Source organism: Catharus ustulatus, chromosome Z (assembly GCF_009819885.2).
Source record: "Catharus ustulatus isolate bCatUst1 chromosome Z, bCatUst1.pri.v2, whole genome shotgun sequence".
Lineage (NCBI taxonomy): Eukaryota > Metazoa > Chordata > Aves > Passeriformes > Turdidae > Catharus > Catharus ustulatus.
The window spans coordinates 18,589,151-18,611,160 of NC_046262.2; positions in this window are offsets into that span (position 1 = coordinate 18,589,151).

Here is a 22,010-nt window from a genome sequence, read left to right on the forward strand (position 1 = left end):
AACTAGAGACCTTGTTACAACCTTAAATATTTCCACATAGCTTGCTCTCCCTCATTCTTGGCCTGTGCTTTTCAAAGCTACTGATTTTCAACATCAACTTTTCTCTTAAACAGATGTAGGTTGCATTAATTTCCCAGATGTTATTCCTATCACCTTTCTGCAGTATCAACCTTATTTTCACCTTTGTTTAGTGTCTTATCAGGACTCTTTTGTCATGCCTATAAAGACACTTAATGTCTGACATGTTCTTGTTTATTTATAAGGCAAATAGCCTCTATTTTGAAACTGAATAATATTCACTTATATTTTTATGTTTCTAACATTTACAAATGTGTTTCATTTTGACTCCAGTGAGACTCCACCTGTGGCAAAATGTTCAAGTCTAAGTGAAATAAAGACATGGAGAAACCTACTCCACCACTAGACAATCATTTGGCAGGCCAGAAGTTTGTTTTCCATGCCACTGAGCGGAAGATGCAGAAAAAACATATTAGGACTGTGTCTCACTCACCAGACTATTTGCTATCATAGAAAAGCTTTAATCTCCTGACATTACTCCGGTTGGGATAATAATTAAATATTTGTTGAGACAAAGCAGGAGAAAAGGACTTTCAGACTCAGTGGTTAGGGCACAGGTGGGAACAAGATATTCCACTCTCTGCTTCACTGAGTATTTAATCATTTATAAAGCAGAACATCGCCCAAGATAACATTAAGAAAGACCCTCTCAAGAATAGACAGCAACCTGAAGATTATTGTATGATGAAACCTGGATTTAAGTCTCTGCCTCTTATCAGACAGGGTGAAGATTTAAAGCCCAGCCTTTTCTAATCATCTGAGTAGTCCAAACACTGAGCAGTTGAGTAGAACAACTCTAAACATCAGTATGATCCCAAAATCTCAGCCTTCTTTGGGAGCGCTTAGCTGGATGAATTCGCATCTGCAAAAGAACAAGAGCCTTAGCCTTTCATCAAGGTGTGGCTTGGCAGCTCCAGCTAGCAAACACTGTGGGTAGAAGTCCTCTTTTGAGCTGAAACTTGGGTAGCAGAACCAAGTACAGAGAGCCTGACTTAAACTTTCCAATATTGAATCAGTGATGTGCAAAGCACATCGTAAGAAGAAGTCGTATTTTGCCATATTTTTTTCTTTTGTAGTTGGATATCATCGTAAGAAAATGTGAGGATTTATTTCAATGTTTTCCATAAGACCTGAAGTTTGGCTTACAAATTGATCTGATAAATATTTAAATGAGTTTACTACATTATCATTATTATTTTACATAAATTTCTGCAATTTTTTAAAGTGGTAGTTTTCAGGTAATTACTTTGTCTTCTCATCCATCTCCTGAAAATACAGGAAAATATTGAAATATTTGATTTTTTTCAATAATATGAAGAATGTATTTAGGAATGTTTTTATCAGATGCTGGACTTGAATCCCCCAGCCTTTGCAAGCACACTTTAGATGTAAAGTCATAGAGTTTCATAAAACGAAGTTTAAACAGCAAATAGAAATTTTTTGTCCTTTTTTCCTCTTCACCATATACAAGGCAGGTTTTAACCATTTTCTTTAAAAGCACCTCAGAGACGAATAAGATTCTCATCCCCATCAGGATAAAAAAAAAAAAGCAGCTATTTGCACCAGTGCAAATACCTATGGCCTGGTTAAAAGAAAAATCTACTGCTTGAGCTGAACTTTTCTTTTCAACAGCTACTCTACTGGACATTGACACTGCAAAAATAAGAGTTCCTTAGCACAGCAATGCGCTCTGCATTGACAGTTCTAGACAGTATTATGACTAGAGCCCTGTGGACTAGAGGTCCTGTGTTCCTGGTGAGGAAACCAATTTCCTCCCTGGCTTGGCTAAATCATCAAACTCCACTGATTCAGACTCTTCATCAGTATTTCAGCACTACCTCAGGTATCATCATGGGATTCTAGCTATAATTACCTGTGGGAGATGCAGAATAAGTCTAGTGATACATCAATTTAACTACCAGCAACTCAAATATCTTTTTAGACAAACTTCCTAAGAAATAATTGGATTAAATGAAGGGAAATTATTAAAAAATATACAACAGTGAAGTAATATCTGATGGTGGAACATAACTTGCATGAATGTAATGAGAAATCAAGCGTCATCTAAGGAATGGAGACATCAGAATAAGGATAGTGTCCAACAGAAAATCAGATTTCAGTAAATAAACTCTGGAAATTTGTAGGCAGTATCTCTTGACAGTTTGGATTCAAGGGCCACTAGCTGTAATCCAGGAATATATACAGCAGCAAAATGTGACACCTCCCCAAATAAAAATAGATAGAGTATGTCCTAAGAGTCTTATGGCACTCTTAAGCCCCTACTTAAGCCTGTAAGACCTACTGAGAAATTTTGTATTATTATAAATTTGAAAATAACTTAAAATTGGAAGGTAGCCATCAGACCCAAAGCATATGTGTTTGCATAAAAACGCAGAATAGAGGTGATCAAACTTTCAACTATAAGTACATATTAAAAATAAAAAGTTCCACAAATATATTAGAAATGGGAATACTGAAAGCAAATTCTTCAGATCACTGAGGGTAATTCCCTGATAAAAATGTTGAGAGAGCCAACAAGGAAAGGTGTGTTGCTGGATCTTGTACTTAAAAACCAGGAGGGACGGGTTGAAGATATGAACTGAGGGTAGCCTTGGCTGCAGTGACCATGAGATGGTGGAACTTGGGACCCTGCACGGAGGAAGCAAAGTAGTAAGTAGGACTGAGCCCTGAGCTCCAAGACAACTTCAAACTTTTCAAAAACCTACTCAGAGGAATTCCTTCGTTTAGGACTCTAGAAGACAAGGGAAGCCAAGAGAGCTGGTCAGTATTCAAGCATCACTTCCTCCAAGCTCAAGACAGTGAGTAAGATATCATACAAAGAGCGCAGGAGACATGCATGGATGAGCATGTAAATCTGAAACAGAAGAAAAAAATCTATGGAATAGGGGAAAAAATGGACAAGTTTCATCAGAAGACTATAGAAACATCTTCAGATGATGCAAGGATGCAAGGAGGAGGGCCAGGGAGATCATTTAGAATTGAGTCTGGCAAGGGATATCAAGGACAAGAAGGGTTTCTAAACGTACATCAGCAGCAAAAGGAATAGTATGGAAAATGTGGTGCCAGTGCTGAATCAGACAGATATTGTGGTGAGGGAAGACACAGAGAAAGCAGGATTGCTGAATGTCTTCTTTGCCTCAGTCTTTACTGCTAAGGTCAGTCCTCAGGACACCCAGATCTTAGAGGTAAGGGAGGGAGGCTGGAGAAAGGAAGATTTTCACATGGTTTTGGAGGGCTGGGGAAAATATCAGCTGAGGAGACTGAACATTCATAAATCCATGGGTCCTGATAGGATATACACACAGGTGCTGAGAGAGGCGGCAGATGTTGTCCTGCAGCTCTCCATCAACTTTGGAAAATCATGGAGAACTGAAGAGGTGCCCAATGACTAGAGGAAGGCCAATGTCACTCTCATCTTTAAAAAGGGAAAGAAGGATACTACTGACTAGAAAACCTCTCCTCCATCCCTGGAAAGGTGATGGAACAAATGATTCTGGAGGTCATCACCAAGCACACAGAAAAAAATAGAAAGTAATTTCATGATTATAAGCCACACTGAGTATAAGCCACATGTTACAATACAGAGTGTGATAAAAGGTATCTATTCTATCACCATCTGTTGAGGGTGGGGGCAGTGATCCTTATCTCAACGGCAGATATTCTGCTAATGGGCCATCCATTGAAACCAGACAAGGCATTGTTATCTTTTCACAACCCATCCTTCCTCCAGTGAGTCATTTTCTGCTAATGGCCATTGAGTCCCACTGTGTGACTGATAAAATCATTTCATCCCATTGGAAGTTGCTCCAGCCAGAGGAAAGAGCCCAACATTTCTTACCAAGACAAAAACAGAGGTTTTGGGACACTAAGGTAGCCCCTTTCTCCACTGGACTCCAGAGGAAAACCGGATATCTCCACGTCACCACTGGACCTCCGGAAGGAAACTGCACCTTCTACAGGAGCACTGCTCCAACTGAATCACATCTGTCACTGCAGGACGATGCAGCCACCATTTAATGGGACTGCTACCAACACCCTGCCTGACAGGGTGCCAGGTTGTGCTTTGACTTTGTCAGGGTTTGGAGTTTGTTTCTTTGTAGTACTGTATTTCTATTTTAATTTCCCTAGTAAAGAACTGTTATTCCTAATTCCCATATCTCTGCCTGAAAACTCCTTGATTTCAAAATTATAATAATTTGGAGGGAAGGGGTTTACATTCTCCATTTCAAAGAGAAGTTCCTGCCTTTCTCAGCAGACACCTGTCCTCCAAACTAAAACAGAAGCTTTTGGTTCTTTGTCTGTATATAAGCCGCACCTGATTATAAGCCACGCTTTGGGTTCAGACCAAAATTTTAGTCAAAATGGTGCGGCTTATAATCGTGAAATTACTGTAATTAGGAGTAGTCAGCACAGATTCCCTAAGAGTAAAACAATTTCACTGCCTTAATAACAGCAGGGTCAGATGGGCTAATGATGGGAGAGCAATAGATGTCGTCTACTTTGACTTCACTGAGACTGTTTGATACTGTCACCCATAACACACTTATAGGAAAGCTAAGGATGTTTGGGTTAGATGAATGAACAGTGACGAGGCAAATGTGATCCTGAGGTGCATCAGGAAATGTGTGGCCTCCTCACCCTGTCCTGAGCCCTGGTGAGGCCACATCTGGAGTGCTGTGTCCAGTTCTGGTCTCCACAGTTCAAGAAAGATAAGGAGCTACTAAAGAGGGTCCAGGAAAGAGTCACAAAGACTATGAGAGCTCTCGAGCATCTCTCTTATGAGGAGAGATCAAGGGAAATGGGTCTGTTTAGTCTCGAGAAGAGCATGCTGGGAGACTCATTAATGTGTACAAATGTCTCAAAGGCAGGTGCCGAGTGGATGGTGCCAGATTCTTTTCAGTAGTGCCTAGAGACAGAACAAGAAGTAATGACCATGAATTAAAACAGAATAAGTTCCAGCTCAACACAGGGAAGAATTACTCTCCACTGAGTGTGTTGCTGGAGCAGGCTGTCCTGGGAAGTCATGGAGTCTTCCCTGGAGACAGTCAAAACCCGCTTGGATGTGTCTCTGTGTCACCTGCTCTAGGTGACCCCAGCTTGTCAGGACTGTTGAACTAAATGATTTAAGGAACTCTCTTCCAACCCTAGCAATTCTGTGATTCTGTAAAACGATGACACATGTTTTCTGCTCCAGTCCTCACATATGTAATTACTCTGTGTGTAATTAGATAAAAGACAACTATGGACTTCTTTCTATCCCTAAAAGGCAGCTATTAATGCAAGTCTCTTTAGAATTTGTTTTTGTATTTATGATATACCTTTTCTATTATGAAATTACAAAAATTATACCTAGTGCCACATAAAATATTTTGAATGTCATTCAATATTGTTTGTGTATGTGGCAATTGATATAGTAAAGCTGGATGTCCTGAATATACTGAAATACTCAACTAAGACACCTAATGCAAAATTTTCTGTTCACTCTTGTTTCACTCTTTTATCTTAATACTCAATTTTTTCAGTGTTTTTCAGTAATTGGAAAATTAATAATCCTCTATAAAAATCCTAGAGTTGCTTTTATGAACATCATACATGCTACTAAACTTGTATTATGGTGTTTATGCTTGGATTCAGCAAGAGAATAGAGATGAGACTGAGAAACACTTGAGTGACTTTGGAGGAAGGGATCACAACTATCAATGAGCAGAATGATTTACAACAAATTGCAAAAATTACAGTAATTTCACGAATACAAACTGCACTGTTTTGACCAAAATTTTGCTCCCATACCGGAAATGGGGCTAATATTCAGGTGCGGCCAATATGTGAATAATTTTCTGACATTTTCAACCCTGGGAGTGTAAACCAAGCCAGTGCAAACTGCAAAGTCAAGCTCCTGCCACTAAAACCCTGCATTTACGCGGTTGTTACAAATTGGTTGCTCTGTTGCGCAACGGGTGGAGCTGCTCTGTGCAGGTAGCACAGGGGGTGGGGAAGGCGGGGCAGCTCCCTCCTGCTGGTCCCACGGCTCGGAGGAGGCAGGGGCGCTCTCCTGCTTGGCCCTGCGGCTCGGGGGGCTCCCATCCCTGCGTGCCGCCGCCGCAGGAGCAGGCAGGCTACATCCCTGGCTCCCATCACCGCCGTAGGTGCCGGTGGGTTCTGTACCCCCCCGCTGCTGCGGGGCAGCGCCGAGCCGGGCCACCCAGCCCTGTCAGCAACCCCGAGCCCTCATGGCCCGAGCCGAGCCAGTAAACCCCGCCCTGCCGCGGTTTGGTTACTAATTGGCAACTTTGTTGCACGCGGGTCCTCGCTGCAAATGACAGAGCGGCTTATAATTGGGTGCGGTTTATTTATGGACAAAGAACGAAATGTTTGCCAACACCCGGCGATGTGGCTTATACTCTGTGCGGCTTGTATTCGTGAATTTACTGTATCTGAAATCAGGAAAATTTCCCATGTCTATCTAAAGCACGGAAGGTCAGAACTATTTAATATATTTTCAATGTAGTAATTGCTGTTCAGTCAGTTTTACTACCAGGACATTGCCTTCCTGATTGAATTTCTCGGGGGAAGACTAGTACAGAAGGACATGGAGCAAAAAGCAACTTCACCTAAAAATGTACAAAGTAATTTGATATCCATTTTACTGGCAACCATGAGGATGGATTGATTGAAAATGCAGCTAGTAAATGGAAAAAAATCACTCATTATTGATGTGCATTGTATTTAATTCACTCTTCCAAAGTCATGTTGCCTCACTATGTGTTCCAGTCACATTCCCACACAGCAACGGCCACCTTTTCTAGGGGGCTTGTTTTTGTTTACCACTGGTTAGGCGTTCAACTATAAACTTATTTGTTTCATATTTTCCTAGCATTAACAGATGAAATTAGTGCAATAGCAAACACAAAGGGTGATCCCTTCACTTATCTTTGGCATTAAAAACTGTAATCTTCACCACATTAACCAGCAAGAGATAAGGTCATTTTAATAGAAATGAAGCCAGGTTGATTTCTAATACTTCACTGATTGCAGGTTGTTCTTGGGTTTTTGACTTTTATTTTTCTTTTGGAGACCAATCCCTACATACTACTATCATGTTGAAAAGCAGCAGCCTACCTAACTACACTCAAACATTATCAGCCTTCATACTTAAGTGGATTAGGAATATGTAGACAAATTTTGACAAGTGATGCCTACTCATAATTATGGTTCATGATCCATTAGAAAAGTTTCCCATGGCCAATAAATTTCCTGAAAAAATTGTGACAGGCAGGGGGTGGGGGCAGAAAGAAACACACTTTAGTAGCACATACATGTCTTGGGGAAATTCATTTTTTCTTTGCTGCAAAAATGCTCTAGACATGATTACTTTCCTATTCCACATCACAGTAAAACCAAGATATTTGGTAACGATATGAAAGATACATGTGAAAATCCTTACAAGTACAAAATTATTCAGAGAAACCTAATAATAGGGGATCTTATTTGGGATGCAAAAGACCCAATTTTAAGTCCTTGGTATGCAATATGTACTGGCATGACTGTCTGGTCCCCTGTTTCCCCAATGACTGTTCTAACATCTAAACTGATCTGACAAGTTGCGACTGAATTTATCCCATGGAGCTCTAATTGTATAAATAATTGAATGCTTTTTGGAGCAGAGATTTGAACCTCATTCTTCCCAAATGGGTACTCTTTACTGCTGGGTGGTACAGTTCTTTCTCTCACTACTTTTCTCTGGTTCAATGAATATTCAATATTTTATATAAAGTGGAGCTGTTCCAAGGAGAAGAACAGAAGAACAAACTGTATTTCCTTTAAAGTCATCTATTTTCTTTAACTAGCTGTTATACTCTATTGTGTTCCCGTGAAAAGAATCTGGCTCAGCACCATGCAAATTCCCTTCATCCTGTTTAGAAGGGCCTTTTTTGCCCATTGGTTTTATAGTGCATCTGATCTTGATATTTAGTCAGTACATTTTTAATATTCTCCTCCTTAAGTTTTTTAAATGCTCACACTTTTGGTGAAGGTTTTCATTTTCAGTGGCAGATTTTTCATAACTTTTGTTGTAATCAAAGTTTATTTCCATTTCTATGTGTGCTGTTGGTATATAAAACACTGTGGAAAGGAACAAGTGGAAAACTTCAGTTGAACAGAACAGAGGGGAAAATGTAAGCTAATATGACAGTACTTCAAAGTTCAATGAGTATAAAGACTAGAATCCTCCTTTGCTTGGCATTATTTGTCACAGAAAAACTCCTATGTGGGCTTCTGAAGCAGTAGGAATAAATGCATCTTTACTGTTGTCTTTAAAAGTAGAACATTATAAAAAACAATACTAAAAAAATATATATGATAAAGGAATAATATTTATTCCTGAAAAAGGGGACCAAAAGGAAAGCCTGAAACTTTTCCCTTTCAAAAAAGAAGGATATTTTAAGGAAAAAAAAAATTAAGACAGCATTGAAATATGGACAATGCTCAAGAAATGGAACAGCGGTCATTAGTTTGTCATGTGGCTAAAGTGTACTTCAAAGTGATTTTTAATTCTCTTACGCTGATTTTAAACAAAGTCCTTAGTAGAAATGTCTTAAGTGTAGTCTTCGAGGTTATGACATACCTAAGAAAAAGACTGGTCAGTGAGCCTTTTTGCTGTTTTCTATTAAAATAAAACAATATTTTAAAAACCTCAATTTAAAAAATAACAAAAAACTTATCAATTTTATATTTCCTTGAAAGTCAGCTATTACCAGCTTCATGTAAAAGTCTTTGAGGAGCAAGACTTCTGTACTTGTGACATTTGTATCAGCCCAACAATGTGTTTCTTGTTTCTGTGTCACAGTTGTTTGAAACATTCAGTGTATGACATATCATACTATGTAAACTCTGGTAGTTAGTATTTCTTAGAAATAGATATTATATTCTGCTGAGATTTCAAAAAACCTATAATTTGAAGCACTCTGTTTATGCTGTTGCGGCTGTAGTCTTTGCACCCATGTATCCTATTTTCCCACTTATTTTTATTTTGTTTGTAGAGTTTTGAAATGCCTGGGTTACCAGTCCCAGGGGTAGGAATATAGCCCTTCATTTGCTTGATGCTGATTCTAAATGCCGAAGTGTATCTGAGTCAGTCTTTCCCAATATGTGGCTGTGATAAGTACTGCATGTAAATAAAAAAAGGCTAATGCCACATTGCTGAATGACTGGAATTCTTCCTTGTTCAGAAAATTTAAACATTAATACACCAGATATTTGGGCAGCATTTTGCCTCATTCTGAAGTGAAAGTTCACTGAAGTTATTCTCCAATCCCAGAGAAATTGTAACTTGTGGAGTCTATACCTTTTTCCTGAAATATCCATATAATACAGTTCAACTTCTCTGAATGACACAATTTTAAAAAAATACTGCTCCCAACTCTCAAATTCTTCTTTTCTACTTTTCTTACTATGTTCTTTCCAAGTGCACTTAGTACAAAAACCCATGAGATTCAGACAAAGACAGTTGTGGTTTCAGTCAGTGAGCTGGCCCAAAACAGAACACTTCTATCCGTCACTAATCACTTTCTGTGATCATGATTCTTAGCAAATTAAAGTTCTACATTTGGTCTGAAGAATGAAAGGCAAGTTTAATGGTTCTACAGAATTATATCAGAAGCCATTGTTCACTATTATCTTATGTTTCAAGTGAAGTCTTAATTGTGGTATCACATGGCATTAAGCCAAGAATGCCATTTTGTTAGAGCAATCCCATTATCCATGTTTTTGTCTTCTGTGATTCAGCTAGATTATATTTTTTCAATTATGTTTCCATTTCCACTGTCAGCAGTGATGTAATTCTATTTGAACTCTTTTCCATTACCATATCTTGGTAAATGGATTAGTTTGAATATTGCTTTTTGTTTACATTTCAAAATTAGCGAAATACTCCAGTGAATGAAGAAATTTTAAGTAAAACCCACTTTCCTTTGAAATATTATGCATAATTTCATCAAGAATTCATACTTTTTGGAGATTATAGTATATATATTATTCAGGCTGTTTGAAGGTTATAATAAAATTAGAATGGATACTCTAAGGTAGACATAAGGTATAGTTAAAAGCCTTCTCTCCTACAAGAGCTGAGTCTAATAGTTGGTACCAGAGTAAGTTCTTCTGTGTTAGCTTCTGTCACATAATGTATTTGTGATGCTTTTACACTTCAGATCAGTGGATCAGCGCAGCTGAATAATATCCTTCTTGGTAGAGAGCCAGGACTGAAGTATAGAGGCTTGAAAGGCACAGATAGAAAAAGTTTCAGAACAATGTTACACTGAGAAATGGTGAGTGTCTCTCATCCTAAATATTAAAAATGACAAGACTACAGACATATAACACATTTTTATTCCATCAGACTATGTGTTTTTCCCTCTTGTTTGTAGTCTGTTTTCTTGTGATTCTTGATGATGTGATAGAGTATAAAACCTCTACATCTAGGAGTGACAAGGACACAAAGTAAGCCACATCCAGAGAAGCATCTTTGATTTGTTTGTCTCAGGCAAATCTCAGTTGTACCAGTGGAATATAGGAGATGCTGACACCATTCCTTACTAAAGGTGGACAGCTTCGGTGAAGGAGAACAACAGTGCACATCTCTCCACTGTGAACTTGACAGACATTGTTGAAAGAAAGATAACTCCTTCTGGTATCTATTGACTTCTGTTGAAACATTTCCATAATAACAATATTCTCCCTTAAAATTTCAATGTAAAGGTTACCTCATTTTCAGTAAGTTATTTTTTTTAGGACATGAAAGTATTAAATTTTCTCTTCTGAAAAGACTTTACTTATTTTTCCATCTCGTTTTATTTTTAAAAAGACTGTGCCTTGTGTGTTGGTTCATTCTTCTTTTACAGTGCAAAGAAAGACCAGAAAAATTCAGAATTCCTTTTTATTATTTCATGTTTCATCTTTTTTCTTTACTTAACGTAATGAGGTAATAAAGTAATGAGGTAATAAAGTAATGAGGTAATAAAGTAATAAGGTAATAAAGTAATAATATAAAAATGTATTCTTCCTATGAATATATGTATATATTCCCAGATATCAAAGGCTGAGATGTGGTCTGGAATTTTGAACGATGCATAACTTGACGGGATGTAAACTGTAATTGTTGAGTTGTAACAGACAAATTATTTGGCTAGTGCAAATGCTACTTCCTCTCTTATTTAGTCGTCTGCTGCTTTTTACTACAGGCTACATTCTTAGGAGAGGAACTGTTCAGCTTCTAGAAGCAGACAATCCTTTAAACTATTAATTAAAATACAAACACAATAGTTTTTGAATCAGATTTAGCCAGCATTATTGGTTCTGGGTTTTGAAATGGAGATTGTTGTTGGCAGCTGCAGGCTGCACACAAAAAGCTAAGACATAAAAGACTAATTTCTTCTCATCACATGGAAGTGCAAATTACTTCCTTTCTTTGTGATAAACCAAACAAACTGCTTAAGCTCCAGCATATCACTGCAGAATTAGGCCAACCTACTGAATAATTACAATGTTGGAGAATCAGCAATATATGTGAGTCCCCAGTAAAAGTAAAGCAATGAATAAAAATAAAATAGAAATTAGTAATATATAAGGCTTTGCCCCCAAAAATGCTCAAAAGTTATTATTTAACACAACATTATGCATTTCCCTACAACTGCTTAATGCTGGAAATGCATGTGTGTGCTCTTCTTATACAACTGAGCTTTGTTTTCGTGTTACTAGGATTATCCTTATAACATTCAAAACCATTATTTTTCCTTATTTTTCCAATATTCTAGGAAGGATGTGTTAAGTGTTAAAGCTTGTACAGCCCACTGAATCATACAGTTGGCTGAGGAGACAAGTAACTGATGCAGGCAAGAAAAAAAAAATAATCCCTGCAAATACATATTCAAGCTCTTAAATTATATTACTAACTTTTTTCTTTTATCTTTTTTTTTTTTTTTTTCATTTTGTTGTGCTTTCTTTCCAGTAGTTATGGGTGAAATTGAGATTCTTGTGATGAATATTCACTGGAATATTAAATTCAAGTGGCAATATATTCACGAAAAGTATATTTCTAATTGATATTTATTATATTCAACAGCAAATACAATGGAGATAAAGCTGCACAATCAGCCACATCAGCCTTAATTTGGAATATTCAAGAGCAGCTTTGAAAAAAATCTTACACCTCTCATAGGGTAAAATGTCAAACACTTTCATAGCCATGACTATTTCCAAAGAAAATAAATTAAACACATTATTTGTCTCCAAAGTAAATTTTTAAATTTTGAAAACTTATAAGGTGCTGTCTGTTAGGGAACATGCAGTCTTACAAGTACGTCTGTCACCTTGTTTTTAATTCCAATAAGTACAGAAACCAATGTCTTGTGTGATCATTGGTGCAATAGTGCTAAAGCTGTTATCGCTTTCTCTACAATTTCTAGGGCTGTACTACATGCATGAATATGGACACTGAGCATGTTAATATCCCATGGAATGCAGGTTATCCTTGCCCTTGTTGTTACCTCCAGGCCTCTGCATTAAAATCCCTACGTCATTAAAGACATCACTGAACCTCGACGTATAGACTACCATGGTAGAAATCTGAATAATCTAATGCTCAAGAATGTCAGATGTTAAATCATTCTCTATTTACTGAACAACATTTCATCTGTCATGAACATCTTTACCCCCAAAAGTGAGTGCTGGAAATGGTTCCTCTACATTAACACCAACAACATTTACTGTGCAAAAGAATTCCTGCAACACAGTATAAGAATTCTCCAGACAGCAGGTCTTACAAGGACTTTACAACATAGCACAGTAAAGTCTTTTTGTGGAACAAGTACTTAGCAAAGTTGGCACAGACTAAATATTTCCATTTTTTGTCTGAACATGCCTTAGAAGGAATGATTTCTGTCATGCAGCCATTAGTTAAGGCATGTGAGTGCAGATGTACTTCAGCAGCTCTGAATGTGGCATGTTGTTGCGAGCTCTTCTGTATTTCAGCTCATGCTCACACTAACCTGAAATACTTATGTTCAGTTGTAAGAAGACTGAAGAGATTTTTTTAAAAAACCCAGTATCTAAAGGTCGATATAATAAAAATCTCAATCATACATTTTAACATGAAAATCTAAATACTGAGGATGAGAAGAAATTTGTCATTTATTAGTTTAAGATTTATTGGAAGAGTTTAATTATTGAATTATTAAAAATTCATCTGGGCATATAAAATGTCTTTTGTTGTTGTAGGAAATATAATACACGGGAATATAGTTAAAATCCTATTGCAATGAGGCAGGGGAAGATAAAAAAAAGGCATGAAACATACAGTAATTTCATGATTATAAGCCACACCATTTTGACTAAAATTTTGATCCCAACCGGAAATGCAGCTTACACTCAGGAGCAGCTAATATATAAAAAAATTTCTGAAATTTCCAAACCCGGAAGTGGAAGTTGAGGTGCCGAGCTGAGCACCTGCCAGTAAAACCTGGGATTGCGCAATTGTTACAAATTGGTTACTCTGTTACGTGGCGGGTGGAGCTGGGCTCCGTGCTGGCAGCACGGTGTGGGGAGGCATGGGGCTCCCTCCTGCTGGCCCCACGGCCCGGGGTAGAGGTGGGGGGCTCCATGCTCGCCTCCCGCCACCGCCGCAGGAGCGGGCAGGGGGCTCTGTGTCCGCCTGCCGCCGCAGGAGAGGGCAGAGGGATCCATCCCCTCCTGCCACCGCTGCAGGAGTGGGTGGGGGGATCCATCCCTCCCTGCCACCACCACCGCCGTGGGAGCGGGTGGGCTCGGTCCTCACCTCCCACTGTGGGGCAGCGCCGGGCTGGGGTGAGTGAGCCCAGTGGCGGCAGCAGCGGCGGTGGTAGCAGCGGTGGCTGGCCCCAAGTAGCCCCACTAGCGGCAGCACCGAGCTGGGCCACCTTGCCCTGTCGGCAGCCCTGAGCGGGCCAAGCCAGCCCGGCCCCAAACCAAGCCAGTAAACCGCTCCATCCCATGATTCTGTTACTATTTGGCAACTTTGTTGCATGCGGGTTATGTATGGACAAACAGCTAAAGGCTGCCAACACCCAAAGGTGCGGCTTATAATCAGGTGCGGCTTGTAATAATGAAATTACTGTACATTAAATTTGAGCTATGGATAACTCCTGACTGTTTAACAAAGCACCACACACAGGGCCCTTTCTTCAGAGAACTCTCTGTTTCGGAGCCCTACCCAAACGTGTTTGACTGTATTTCTCGAGGCTGCACAGGTCTGTACATTCCAACCTTCACCTGAGCAACAAGTTGATGACACGAGATATAGATTGTACAGGCAGAAGGACCTGGAGCAGTAGGCAACATGAACTATCCCTCTTTGCCACTGAGATGACATTGTCATGATTTGTTTTCACATGGCCTGTGAAGTTGCTCAGCTAACCATGACTTACCCAGAAAGACACGGAAGTGGCAAAAGACAAGGCAGAAAGCAAAGGGCAAAAGTAGAATTCAATGGGTAAGATAAGTCAGATCAACTAGCAAGAGGATTCTCAGGGAGGACAAGGTTGAGGGGAGAACAGGAAGAAGGCAACCAAGTAGTAAGAGGAAGTGAATTTCCTAGGACAGATCTCTAAGCTGTACTGATAGCTTCTACTCCAGAAGAACAACCTAGTGCTAGTTCTTCTTCTTTGTGGTATGAGGGTAGTATTTTTGTGCAACCACAGAAAACACTGATTGAGTAATAAATTTAAATTGGCATGAGTCTCTGGGGATCAGCTAGTCCAAAGGTTTCTTCAGTAAGGACTAAGTGCAGGATATTCTAGTGTCTAATTTTTCTAATTGGTAAGAACTATTTTCCCTTTATATCCAGTAAGACTTTTTCTTGATATAAATTGTGACTACTGACTCACGCTCTTTTGCTGTACAGCTCTGAGAAGAGTTAGGCTCTGCCTTACTTCTCCCCTTTCTTTAGGTTGTGGAAGATTGATGCTGGATGTCCTTTCCCTTCTCCAGATGAAACAATTCCAGTTCTTTCAGCCTGTTCCCATGTCACACGTAGCAGACTCCCAATCATCCTGCTGGTCATCTGACAGAATTTTTCCATTTGCCTGCATGTACTGTATCAGGGACCCAGTATTTCAGAAGGAGACTTACGTCTCTAGTTTAGAGGGAAATAATATTTTTAGCCAACCTGGTGTCTACACTCTTGTTTATGCACCTCAGTACATGGATAGCCTTGACTGCTGACCCACCTTCAGCTTCTGTACCAGGATCACCAGCTCCCTTCCACAAAACTACTGTCCAGACAGTCAGTCAGTCCCTGGCTGACACATGTAGTTATTCTACCCATGTGTAGGACTTTGTTTCTGTAGAACTTTCTGAAGTTCATTTCAAAACACTTCTTCTGCATATGGTTCCCTAAAGAACATCCTTGCCCTCCTATATATAATTTTTCCCAATTTTTGTTATACCTACAAACCCAACAGAGGGTTTCTTTCCTCTGTCTCAATATCTAGATTTATTATCTCTAGCTGATGAAGATGTTCGATATTATTGCCTCCAACATTGTACTTATGATTGGCTGCCAGTTAAAAAGGAGAGTAGCAAAAAATTACTTAATAGTACTGGAACCTAATTCTGACTATATTTAATACCTTTTAATCATCTTCTGAAGCCCTCTCATCTGCTGTACATATATATATATATATATATTTTTTTTTTTTAGTGTGTCTGCCTCTTCAGGGCTTTGTTTTATCTTCCATATTATAGCAATATTTTAAAAACCTTCCTTACCAGACATAGCAGATCTTATTCACAGTTTAGGCAATTGTAGCAAAGAGTCACACTGTTATACAACTTAGAAAGAGAGAATTACACTAATATTACCTAGTTTTTCTAAAGTGAAGCCATCACCTTGAAAATAAACATAAAGTTGATGCTTTCTGAAGTACTAATGAAGCTGAAAGGTTTTCATCTAAAAGCACAGAGTCATAGAATATTTTGGGTTGGAAGTGACCTTAAAGATCATGTTTTTCCAAGCCCCCTGTCATGGGCAGGGATATCTTCCATTAGCCTAGGCTACTCAAAGTATCCAACCTGGCCTTCAACATTTCCAGGGAGGGGACATTCACAGCCTCTCTGGGCAATCTATTCCAGTGTGTCACACCTTCACATCAAATATATTACTTTTATCTAATCTAAATCTATCCTCTTTCCACTTAAACACATTACCCTTCATTCTGTTTACTGTAGTTGGTGATAAACAGTCACTCCCATCTCTCCTGTAGGCCTCCTTTAGGTACTAGAAGGTATTCTGAGGTCTCCCTGAGCCTTCTCTTCTCCAGGCTAAACTACCCCAACTCTCTTGGCATGTTCTTAGAGAGATGTTATTTACTTCCAAAACATGGTATTTTCCAGTATTATGCCATCAGAAAAAATTTGTTAAGAAGAATTTATATGCTGGGAAAGTTCGAGCAGCAAGGAAATATACGCTTGAAAGTTTTGTTTCATTCTACCACTGCATACATCTACTTCAAGAATTGTTGTTTAAAATAACATAAGTTATGTAATTCACTGAGATGACAAGATGTTACAGATTTTCCAAGATCCTTGTTATTTCTGTTTATACATAACCTTGGTCCAGACAACACCCTTTGCTTTTCTAAGGAATAGTTTAGTTTGCCATAAGACTGAAGGAAATGGATGGAGGGGAAGGAAAGAAATGAAAGTTGTTGTTCTGGTCCCTGAATTAAATTAGTTGGCATAAAATGAAACCAAGTCTTAACAGCCTTTTCTAGAGGCCTGATCCTTTTGTCTTTCACATTTAAGCCTCTCATCATGAGCTGATGCAGAGAAGAAAGTTAAAGACCTGCTAATCCTCCCTTTAAGTTTCTGCCAGGAGCAAGTAATATGATATGCAAATCTGCCCACAGCAGAAAATAGAGGAAAGATGGATCTCCAAGAAATTTCAGAGGCATGAAGCGACAAAGAACATTTGGAAAACACATGTTTGTCAAAGCAAGAAACTGATATCCTGAAAGTGCTCACAGGGACAAAGATTAACAGACATTTCAGCCTAGAAGTAGTAAAATTTCATAATACAAGTGACCAGTTCAACCTACATGTATTACAAGAAAAAAATGGAACTTAATAAATATTTTTAAAATATGGATTTACAAAGGAAAAATTGCATATCATTATAGTTGTTATTGTAATAACTTTGTATTGTTGTATATGTCTACTTTGGACGCAGACAGGAATCATAGAGACCTCTCTGTCTTGAATTTACCATAAGCAATTTGCAGCAAATGTAGGAACAAACTCTTTCTTGTGGTATAGGAGTGGCAGTTTTTAGCTGTGTGGCCTATTGGTGTTTTTCTAGTGACATTCTGATTTTTGCACCAGGGATTTATGTTGGCCAGAGTAGAATCAAAACTGTAATTTCCCTCTACCTTAACTGAGAGGATCCTTTTGACTTGGGTTTAAAAATAGTTTTCTCAGTTTTGCAAAACTTAAAATGACTCTACAAAAAGCAAACCAAACCAAAACAAAAACACCAAACCAAAACAAAAAACCCAAAACCAAAGCAAAAAAACAAATAACAATAAAAAGGATAAGAATAAAGACAATTTTATCATCTGAGTAGACCAGAAAAGCAGGTAAAATTTTCTTCTAGTAATAATGACATGTGAAACTAAGGTTCAAACTGGTTTAACAATCCATCATTTCATTAATATATATTAGATAAGCTCTACCGGCAGAAAAGATCTAGAACAGTGCGATGGCTTTAACTATTTATGTATTTTGAGAAAGTAGGTCTAAGTGGGAGTGATAATATGGTCAAAACAAATATCTGTAATTCTTTCCTGATGCTTATAAGCCCTGACTCTGACTGCCTCTTGGGTATCTGGAGTATGTTTAGTTCATTACCCAACTATCTGAAATACTAAGCACAAAAAGCGGCACTGCTATTCTAGAGTAAGGAAGGAAAACAGGGAAAAGAGAAAGAAGGAATGGGGCCACAATCCAGGTGCCATCAAACTGTCTGTATGTGCTTAAGCAAGGGCAATCTACATTTTTAGAATGCAACACTCAGAAGTCAGATTTTTAAAATAATTTTGTTTTGATTTCACCCCAGACAGCAGTCAAGACCAGGCAACAGGTTTACTCTGTACCTCATCAGCAGGATCAGGAATAGAGGGTAGAAGCTGGAAAGTCTGTGACTTGAGGTACAGACAATGTAATAAGGAAACCAAAAGTCCTACACACAAGCCAAGCAAAACAAGGAATTAATTCAGTGCTTCCCATGGGCAGGCAGGTGTTCAGCCGTCTCCAGGAGAGGATATTTCAGCTGCAAAAGTAATGTCTTGCAAGCTGCCTATCATAATTCTTATCATACAGGTTAACAAATTCAGTAAAAAATGCTGCAGTTACTTATTTAAGGATTGCCACTCAGTTGATTTAGCATTCTATGAAAATATTAAAATTCTATTCCCATACAAGGAACCATAGGCATGTAAAAGGTGTGGAAAAACCTCACTTAACAGATATGCATATGATTTAGCATACACAGTCCAATATGAAAGACTTTTTTTCAGGATTAGGAGAGTTAAAACAGCTGTGTAAACTAAAAAATTAATTTTTAGTCATGTATGCCAAGTAGGTCATGACTCTTCTGTATTATTACATAAGACCTGTATTTAGTACAGAGCCAAGAAGAGAAGCTGCTCACAGCAGCAGCTTTAAGATCGCTGTGGTAATAGGTTGACTGCACAGGACTTAGTGAATCTACTTCTCCTTTAGAATGGTGATCATTCAAAGTACTAGGTTAACAATATCTTGAAAGAAACCTACAGCCACCAGCAGGTAAACCAAAAAGCTTTCCACATGATCGGTCAGGTTACCCCAACCAAAGGTAGGAGATACTTCTACTAAAGAAAAACATGTTTGTCAGAACTGTAAAGTGGGGCACATACCTTTGGCTCCAGCTCAAATGCTGAACATTTCACACCTCTGAACTTCCCTTGCTCAATGAGGCTTAAGGGGAAGGCAGGCAGGAGGGAAGGAAAAGGAAAAGGAAAAGGAAAAGGAAAAGGAAAAGGAAAAGGAAAAGGAAAAGGAAAAGGAAAAGGAAAAGGAAAAGGAAAAGGAAAAGGAAAAGGAAAAGGAAAAAGGAAAAGGAAAAGGAAAAGGAAAAGGAAAAAGGAAAAGGAAAAGGAAAAGGAAAAGGAAAAGGAAAAGGAAAAGGAAAAGGAAAAGGAAAAGGAAATTTAATGTTTTTCTATGCTATTGATATAAATTTAGAATGATCAGATACGGTTTAATAATTTTGGTACCAGCAAACATTATTTCTATATAATGCTTTCCTGAACTGAAGGATTTCTGTTGAGGAGGTCTGTTGTATAGGGTTTCAGCACTGCCTGTTGTAATGGATCATGTAATTGGGAAGAGAAAGCAGTATCTTGAAATACCACCATGCCTATAGCATAAACCTCTGCTACTTCCAACTCCTTGAACTATACCAAATATTAAATCTCTACTGTTTAGTTAATTTTTTTATTTTTTTTTACTAAATTAATATTAATATTAATATTAGTAAACAATCTACCTCTAGTAGAGACATGCCATCAGTTCAGGGCATCATATAAGGTAGAATTTAAGCAGGTTTATTCTTCTGTGCAGGTTGCAGATTTTCTGTTTCCAAATGAAGTTCTGTAGAAGTTAGAAATTGTGGTTATTTAAGAAGGGTGCCCATGGACAGAGGAGTGAAAGATAATGTAAGTTGAAGTACAGTGTCATTTCTTGTTTTTGATGTTGCTGAAGAAAGCACAATTATTAATAGATCTTTTAAAAAATGTCTTTAAGTCTGACCTCTTTTTAAACATCCTCCCTCTTAGCCAGTTTTGGGTTAAGGCTGCTGCAATAATTTGGGACCTTCTCTAAGCCACACAGGATTTCTCAGTAGCAGCGGGGAAAAAGCAGAGCCACCAGACCCTTTCTCAATACATGCCCTCTTACTGCAGCTGAATTTTTTTGCAGTAAAAAGCAGTTCTGGCAGCTCTTCACACAAGATTTTCCCTAAGTGACAGGGAAAAGAAAAAGGAGACAATTTTTTTAATTCTCAGAGAGCTGAGTGGAATAGCTGTTACACAGTTCTCACCCATCTGTGTGGGAAAGCCAGATCTTTACTTAACCATTCCCTCTGACACATAAACACTCCCTCTTACACAATATACATATATAACATTAATGAATTGTTTAATTTGAAACTAATTGAGTCTTGCTCTCTGTTTAGCCCTTTGGACTATCAAATGACAAACCTGGCCTGACCTTTTTTCAAAGATTTGTTATTTGCGACAACAAAAACAAAAGGTTTATGTTAGTTTGGAAACACTGTGATTATGTGTGGAATAGTTCTGGCAGCATCCTGTTCCTTATTTGATCACCCATTTTTGACCACCTCTTCAAGAAATGTGAAACAGCATTAATTTCCCTGACTATAAATGTCTACGCTCTAGTCGCCTACATCAGAGTTAGTCATCTGGACTCCTTGTGCAGTGGGAGGAAAGAAACAGTGACTTTTAAAATGCAGTCTTGCTTATCTTAGACATCTCTTTTAGAATGAGATGAATCACTCTCTGCATGCATTTATTTTTCTTCATTTGCTAGAAGAGCTGTGCGATCTCAAAGACAACTACACTGTAGATTTCTGAAGATTAAGTGAATCCCATGTATCCATTATTATGACAGTCCTTTGTACATAGAAGTTTGTGCTCTAGTATTTTTTTATTTCATTCTAATGTAATGTTTTAAAGTGCTTCTGAAGTTTATTAATTACAATATATTTTTGACGATGTGTATAAATGTAGTTAACATACTGAAATGTTGTGCAAACTCAGTGAGGAAATCAGTGTTCCCTTCTCCACTTTGAAGAATTGTAATCCTTCAGCTAGGCAAGGATAGCTTAAGCAATGCTACCAGCTAAGGATATATGCAATTATCTCAATATTAAGAGCTCATGTCTTTTATTCTAGACCAAGAATGGAAACAATAATCATCCATTGAAAAAAGGCCTTACTACATTAGGAAATTCTATTAAATTTAGTGGGTATTTATTACATATAATTATATATGTTACTACAGTAATTTCACGAATACAAGCCGCACCAATTTGACCAAAATTTTGGTGGAAACCCGGAAGTGCGGCCAATATTCCGGGGCGGCCAATACATTAACAAAATTCTAAAAGCTGCCAACACGGAAGTGAGAGCCCGCGGCAGCCCCAAGCCAAGCTGGAGCCCGGCCGGCCCTGGCAGAGGTCGGAAAGCCTGGCAGAGGCGGGGCCAGCAGTGTGGGGGGCGGGCGGCAGAGCCTGAGCCAGCAGGGCGGGGCAGGGGGGCGGCAGAGCCCGGGCCAGCAGGGCAGGGGAGCCTGGGAGAACTGGGGCTAGCAGTGCAGGGGAGCATGGCAGAAGCAGGAAGGCCGGCGGGTGGGGCTGCCTGGTAGCGGGGGAAGCCCAGCAGAATCGGGGCCAGCAGCGTGGGGGAGCCCGGCGGTGCGGGGGCCAGTAGTGCCGGCCAGGGCGAGGAAACGCGGCGGCGGTGCAGACGGGAGGGGGCGGCCGGCGAGCCCGGCGGCGGCGGCGGCAGCCCTGCCGGGAGGGCTAGCAAACGCGGCGCGGGGTGGCCGGCGAGCCCGGCGGTGGCGGCGGCAGCCCGCCGGCCGGGCGAGCGAACGCGGCGCGGGGCGGGCGGCGAGCCCGGCGGCGGCGGCGGCAGCCCTGCCGGCAGGGCTAGCGAACGCGGCAGCGGGGCGGTGCTGACGGGAGAGGGGGGCCAGCGAGCCCGGCGGCGGCGGCAGCACCACCCGACCAGCCCCGCCGAGCCGTGGCGCTGAGCTGGGCCACCCGG